The sequence below is a fragment of the Miniopterus schreibersii genome (genome assembly GCF_964146895.1).
Source record: "Miniopterus schreibersii genome assembly, chromosome: 4".
Lineage (NCBI taxonomy): Eukaryota > Metazoa > Chordata > Mammalia > Chiroptera > Miniopteridae > Miniopterus > Miniopterus schreibersii.
This window is the reverse complement of record NC_138105.1, coordinates 22,796,868-22,804,463: the sequence shown is the minus strand read 5'-3', so window position 1 is coordinate 22,804,463 and position 7,596 is coordinate 22,796,868. Positions and strand designations below refer to the sequence as shown.

The window sequence follows — 7,596 nt, the reverse complement described above, 5'->3', positions numbered from 1 at the left end:
GTCCTGGCTCTGCTTTTATGTGGCTGTAGCCCAGTAAGGGCTGCCAGGAGTGCCTGGCCCTGCACACTTACTGCTGTGCTTAGGAATTCCTTGTCCCAGATCTGGGTGTCTGGGGGACAGCTGCCTGGACTGGGAGAAAAACGGGGGTTATCTTGATCTCCAGATGAGGTGGTGTCTGCTCGTGGAGTTGCTTGGGAAGCTTTTTGCCTTGGATCTTGCTTGCTCTCTCCTTCCGGCCCCTGATAAAGAGTCCCAAACACAGGGCTGTAAAGGTGGCCATAAAAACAGAAGAAACGCTGGTGCAGCTGGCTTATCAAAGCGCATCTCGGACACCAGCCAGGTCTCCCTACTTCAAGTTTATTTCTCCTCTGCTTTCTCTCAGAAGGTGTCTCGTAAACAGCTAAGAGGGTCATTTATAAATGTCTCTGCCTTCTCCTCAGCACAGGCGCTGCCGCTTTGCTCCTTCTGGTCCTCGGCGGGGAGACGGTAAATGGATGGCCCAGGCACTCCCTCCTCCCAGGTGTCAGCAGAGATGAGAAGTGGAAATGGAGGCTCCCAGCATCCCCAAATAGGAGTGAGGCTCCCAAAGGTGAGTGATGGTGACACCTTTAACCCTGGTCTTGCCAACACCCTCCCCTTGACTTCCATGACACTGATGGGGAAGGGGCACCTTGCCGTGGGCTGGCCTCGGTGGTTGACCCACATCACAGGGTAGATCCTGTGGCATTAGAGCTGAAAGGACCTTAGAGATTGCCCTGTACCAGACTCTCCTAGTTTCCTGAGGTCTCACAGCAAGTCTGAGGTGGAACCAGGAGCGGAGTGGGGATCTCTGCCTCCTCACCTGGGTGGAGGAAGCACCGCCTTCTACCTCTAACCATGCCAGCAGCAATCCCTTCTCTTTGTGGAGCAGCACGTTTCAGGATGCGAGGGGCTTCGGCATGCCCCGTTTTGTCTGATCTTTGCAGTGACTCTGGGCAGAGAATAGTATTTTCATTTCACAGATAAGGGGAATGGGTGCTCCCAGGGGCAGGGTGGAGGCTCTGTTAATGACAACACAGCTGCGTTCTCTCTTTGCCCCTTCCAGTCCTCACGGAGGTTTCCTTGTTGAGTTTCTTCTCATTCATTTTCAAGAGAGGTTCACGGGAGATCATCTAAACACCGCCCTCAACTTCCCAGACCTCCCATCCTGGCCTCTTGGCCTGTCAGGCTTCCAGCTTCCCAGCCACGAGATGAAGCAGAGTGAGGTCGGCCTGGGCCTTTTCCCTTCCCCCCTGGGGTGAGTGGGTTCCTGCCAGTCAGCTGGGAGGCTTGTGGCTGGGGTTGGGCGAAGCCCCCCAAGCAGTGAGAGGCACTGGGGACTCTGTGTCATGGCTGACAGGGTCCCAGATTTCGAAGGTGGCTGGGTGGAGGTGGTCCGAGTGGGTGTGGAGGGACCCTGGCTGGGGGAGCAGGAACCTTGCTTGAGTTCCTGTTTCCCTGGCAGCAGCCCGGGGCTTAGCATACAGCAGGCACTCAGGAAATGCTAATTGCACAAATTAGCCCAGCCTCGCGTGGCCACGTGGCCACCGTAACTGCCCCTGCCTTGACCAGAGCGGCTTCCTTTCTGTTATATCTGTTTCTGTTAAAAGGCACCTATGTATTATTAGAGATCTATGTATTATTGTATCTGTTTGGAACCCCCCACCCCTACCCCAGTCAGCTTAGAGTGTTTCCACATGGTTGCCCTCAGCCCAGCAGGACTTGGGGGTTTTGCTCTTGGTTCATCCGTCTCTCACATGGGAGCACCCTGCACCTGTGCACTTCCTGGGTTATCATTTTCTGCAGCTGATTCCTGTGGTCTGAGCTGATACATAAACGGTTCTCCAAAAATAGGTACTCCACGTTTCAGGAGAGTAGGTGCTCCCTCTGTCCAGGAGAAAGCAGGCTTCCCATGGCCGGGTGACTTTGCTGGGGTGGCATAGAGGGCTGGTGGCAGAGCCAGGGTTACAGTCTTGATCTCAGGGTCACTTCTTGTTCCTTGTTTCTTGTTAATTCCTGGTAAAGTGTGCTGAGTGTTCAGGGGGACACACAGCGTGCAGGCTGCCGTGGCGGAGACCCCCGGGAGGCCATGTGCGGGAGGCCCTCCTATCTGCCTGGTGCCTGTAATATATTTGAATTATCTCCGCAGATGAGCCCTGATTTAGCAGACGGTCTAGAGTAAACCTCAGCTTGAAGACAAATACAATTGACACTGGGCTTGAGTGGTTCAAAGGTTATTGGTGCAAAACTGTCGGCTTTGTTTAGCCGAGGCTGTATTTATGATGAGTGAAACGGCAGTGCCATCCATAACTTGCCGGCCGCGAGGCTGACATCGGACCCAAGACAGCCTATTTACATAGAGCCTGGAGTTTAGTTTCTCTGCTGGGAAATGCAAAGGCAATTCGATTCTTGGCCAAGTTGCTTTACGGGCTCTGGCTTAGGTCTGGTGTCATAATTTGGGTGATCAGTTAACCTTGCTGGGGAAGGACAGAACCACTCATGGCAGTCATTTCCAGGGTGTGTGCAGTGGTGTCAGCTGGGACAGGAGACATCCTTGCGCTGTTTGGAAGGACCTGATCCGCGGGTTTTACTTTGACCCCTAAATTAAGGCTCACATATACAGGAGTAGCAACTCTGAGTCCCTGGGTCTTGATAACGCCCTGTGTCTCCTGGGTGGTGGTTAGTTTTGGAAAAAAGGAACCATGGGTGAGTGTTGCAATGAAGAGATGCATTTGTCTGCAGCGCTACACAGGCTTGCGTTACAGACACAAAATTCCCTTGGAGAGAACTTGTCCAGGAATGAGCAAACTGTGCATGGAAGGGGCCTTGGCCAGAGCCGGCCGAGCTCTGTGTGGGGTGGCTTTCTGGAAGAGAGGAGCAGTCTCTGTCAACGACCTTAACGTGCTTCTCACGTGACCCAGTTTTTCTGCTGCTGGGAATCTGTTCTGAGGAGGTGACCATAGATGTGGACAAGGACTCATGTACCTACATATTCACCGCAGTGTCACCCGTAACAGCACACAGGGGAAGCAACTTCGACCATAGGGGATTTTAGTATATTAATTATGGCACGTTTATACAATGGAATAGTGTACATTACTCCAAATTGATGTAATATGTTTCCAGAAAGTTATGAAGAATTTTTAATGATTTGTCAAAACAATTCTAAGTAGTGGAAGGGAACATTTTACAATAGTCTGTAAAGTGTGTTTTCTGTTTGTAAAACTATCTGCAAAGAAGGGAAATACACTAGGATATAAGTGGAGGTTAGCTCAGGTGATGGGTTTGTGATTTTTAAAATTCTTTTGTCTCCTCATGGGACATATTTTAAATTTCTATTAAAGGTTATATATTAATTGTCATCCTCAGGGACAGTTACCAAGAGAATAAACAAAATCCAAGCTTCCACCCCTTCGGTGGTCCCTGCTCTTCTCCAGGCCTCAGTTTCCCTGCACATAAAGGGGGCTGCTGGGCTGCTCTTGTCCTGCCCTGGCTTGAGTCCTGGGCTGGGAGCAATGACCTTCTGGGCAGCTTTGGCAGCCTGCCCATGAGCACTGTGTCCTAGGTCTGATGGGTCACCTAATTTTAGTGCCTGCTGGGGCAGCTGCCTAAGTGTGGCCCCAGTTGCCAGGCAGATGGTCAGGGTGGTGTTGGCAGTGTCGGCAGCATCTCTGCCAGGCTGGGAAGGTCAGAGCACAGCTTGAGACCCGGGCTGGATAAGTCAGAGTCACAGGGGATTCTCAAGTGTACATAACACGGAACATCACCACCTTTGTTTTGGAAGAAATCCATGAGCAAGGATCCCTGGAATGAGTGGAGGGGAAGGGGACACCTTGGAGGGGTGAGGGGAAGAAAGGGCTGCGGGCCCAAACTGCTGAAAAGTCAGTTCTCTGGAATTCCAGAAGCCAGCCTGCCATCAGGGGTTTCCCATGTATGGCTACAACATGTCTCTCAGTCCAATGCCATCTGTCAGTCGGGGACTTGCATGGAGATAAGAGAATTTCCCCAAAAGGTCTTGGCTGAGGGCCTCTTCTTATAGCAGGCAGCTGTGGGCCCTGTGTCCTTAACCAGGATAGCTGGGAGTGTGGGGTCTCTCGGCTGCAAACTTGAGAATATCTCTACCAGGAAGAAAGTTCAAGGGCAAAGGGAAAGCAGGGCTCAGTTGGTGAGGGAAGGTGGGGCTGCCATGACCTCCTCCCTGGTCTGCTGTCTTCAGTCTTGTGTCACCTGCTTTGCAAGTCAAGCCATCTTCCTAAACCCAGCTCTGATTTGTCACTCTTCCTCTGACTGGGTTCTGTAGAGCCCGTGAATAAAGCCAAGACCACTGAGTACGGCATTCAAGACCCTTCCCCAACTTGGCCTCAACCTATTTTTCTGCTTTTATGCCCACATACTTCCCGCTTCAGGTAAACCATGTGTATCCCTTCTCTATCCTTGAACAAACCACAAATCCTCAGTTCCCTTGGGCTGCAATTCCCTTATTCTACTCTGCCTCATTTAATTATTAGTTATTTATAGAACACCTGCTATGGGCTGGGTAAGAATCACCTGATAAACTCCTATTCAACCCTCAAAACCCAAATGCCTTATGGTCTGATATGCCTTCATCAGCATGACTTCCCAGGCCACTCTTTCTCCACTGATGATGATGTCTTGTGTCTCATTCTCAGAGTGTCATGTCCACTTTTCCCGCTGGGCCTTGGTAACTTTTCTCTGTGTTCTTGGCACAAGGCATACTTCTCTGTAAATAGCTGTTGGGTGTTGTCATACAGAGAAGAGCCATTAGTGAATGCCAGCAAAGCAAGTGGGAGGATCTATTCTCTGGAGTTGATGATAGCAAATAGTGTCAGCTTACACTTACCAAGCATGTACCATGTGCCAGGCACTGTTTTGAGTGCTTTCCATGTATTAGCCCATCAAATCCTCCCACAACATGTGAGACAGAAGCAGTTACCCTGTCACGTTACTGACGAGAAAACGGAAGCACAGGAAAGGCAAGTCACTTGTTGAGGATCACACAGCAAGTAAACAGATGAGGTGGGATTGGAACCTATACAGACAGACTCTCAAGCTTGCACATTACTGCTTCTTGCTTCCCAGGCATGGAAGTGCTGTTTGTCCTCTGGGAAGCGAGGGGAGCTTCATATCTGCTGGGCCCTGGTGCTGATGGCTGTTGGCAACCTCGCATGGATGCATGGCCAGTGGGAGAGGGCTTTCTGAAGTCTGTCTTAGTGATTCATCTGGGCATCTTTTTATGTCTCCTTCCCTCTTCCCCTCTATCTGCCATGCAGGGGACAGGAGTACTTTCTCCTTTGCCTCTCCTTCAGCAAATGACGTACATTTTCTAGACATTTATGGAACTCTTATTGCCTGTCAAGCCCTTGCTAGGCACTGGAGGTACAGCAGTCCCTGCCCGATGGAGCGTGGTCCAGCCAGCCGGCATGGTTTTAATGTCTAGTCCTCCATCGCAGGCCTGGTACAAATCCCAGGCGGTGCCCACTCCTGTTTGCACTTACTTTGAGCCCTGGGGTGGCCTAGGGCATTTCTGAGGACACCACGTCTTCCTCACCTTCCCTCTGTCCAGGCCTCTGTTTGCATGGTGTCTGGACAGACTGCCCAGGAGGTTGGACTTCTAGCGTGGTGCCATACTCAGCATTAAAGCTCTGGAGAACATATTTTAACACTATCGCGGAGGGCACAGCTGGGACGGCAGTTCTTTAGTGAGTTAACCTGAGTAGTTGGGAGCATGTTGGTGAGAGGAGGGACCTTTCTGGTGTTTGAGACCTGGTCCCTCCGTTCCCACTCCCCAATTTGAGCCAAAGTGGAGACGCCTTAACTGAAGGAGTTGGCAGTGGCCATGGACTTGGTGTTAGTATCCTAGGGCCACCATAATAATCTACCACACTAGTTGGCTCAGCACAACAGAAATTTATTCCTGTACAGTTCAGGAGGCCAGACGTCCAAAATCAGGGCGTCACTGTGGTTGGCTCATTTTAGAGGCTTTGAGGGAGAACCTGCTCCACGCCTTTCTCCAGCTACGGGCGATACCTGGCATACCTTGGCTTGTATGTGCATCATGTCAGTCTGTGCTTCTGTCTTCCCAGGGCATTCTCCCTGGGTCTGTGTCCAAATTTCCCTTTTCTTATGATCCACCAGTCATATTGGATTAAGGGCCCACGTACTTCATTGTGACCTCATCTTAACTAATTACATTTGCAGTGACCCTATTTCCAAATAAAGTCACATTCTGAGGTACAAAGGGTTAGGGTTTCAACATGTCTTTTTGGAGAACACAATTCAATTCATAACAGACTCCCCGAGGGAAATACTTGGGAGCTGCTGTGTGAGATTGCTGGGCTGGAGCACTGTGTGGGCGCACCCCTTTCTCCTGGCTGAGGGGCATCCAGGGTTTTGGGGAGCTGGGGAAGTGGGGCTGGGCCGGGGCTCACCCAGGCCTCCACTGAAGGGTTTCCTGCGTGGCCTCACAGCCCTGGGAAGGCCTTTGGAGAGACAAACTGATTAAAGATGGCCCAGGGAGTGGGAGCCCTTCCTCTTAGAAATGGAAATCGCATCTGTGGAGGAATCCTTTTATGGGATGAAAGCAGTTTTTAAAAAGACATTAATCTCCTCACCACTTCCTTCTGATGGCTGGAGATGAGTGACAAGCCTCGTAATTGAAGATGGTGGGGCTGATAGTTCCCCGGTAGCCCCGGGAGGGATGTCTCTGGCTGTGAATCACTGTGCACTACACAGATTGGAGTGTCTCCCTGATGCTATCTCCCAGGCCCTCCGAGCCTCTCGCTGGCGCACGAAGACACATGTGTGTAAAGATGAGTTGAGCTGGTTGTCAGGGTGCCCAGGTGCACCTTTCTGGCCCAGGGAAGTTTTCTGGGGAGCAGCTGCTGCAGCAGGTAGAACTGACTGCCTACTGTGCACAGGCACCCTCCGAGGGGCTGGGCAGAGTGCCTAGTGCGTAGTAGGCATTTGATTGATGTCTGTTGAAAGGGAGCATGAGGGCTTGGGGTAGGAACCTCAGATGTTTAGACCAAACCCACAGGAGGCCCCCAGTGCTTTCCTCATCCCCTCACAGTGGCGTAGAGGGTGTGAGATGCTCAGAGCTCATGGGGGACCCTCTGCCCAGAATGGCGCTGGGTGAGTATAAATGCCAGTGGCCCCATGCTGTGGAAGTACACGCGGGTCTCCTACCCTGTGCCAAACCTGTGGGCTGTGAGAGGGTGCTTCAGGGGCAGGCAGGGAGCAGAGAGGAAGCCGAGGAGGGGCTTAGGGACACACAGACACTGGGGAGCCCCCACCCCCACCCCGTACCTTGGCCCTGATAATGGATGCCTGGTCGGTGTTGCTAGCACCTCGGACAGGTCCAGCACTGAGCTGGGTAGGATCTGAGGAGAGATGAGTAAGTTCTCACTGTTCCAGGATTCCCCAGAACATCTCCAGTGTGGGTGTTGGGGGCCCCAGAAAGTGTGACTCCTGGATGTGTGCTATGGGCAGTGTGCTGAGAGGCTGGGGAGGTGATTTGGGCCTACAGTGTGTGTGTGTGTGTGTGTGTAGGTAGAGAGT

General features: G+C 51.8%; 1 long non-coding RNA gene across 1 annotated transcript in view; it reads left to right on the top strand.

Moving 5' to 3' along the window:
- The first annotated feature begins 446 nt into the window (after positions 1-446).
- LOC308557132 overlaps positions 447-7,596 on the top strand; it is a 262,836-nt gene continuing 255,686 nt past the window's right edge. The window contains exon 1 of the long non-coding RNA XR_013998797.1: positions 447-589. This is a non-coding gene — a long non-coding RNA (uncharacterized lncRNA). The remainder of the gene's footprint in view (positions 590-7,596) is intronic.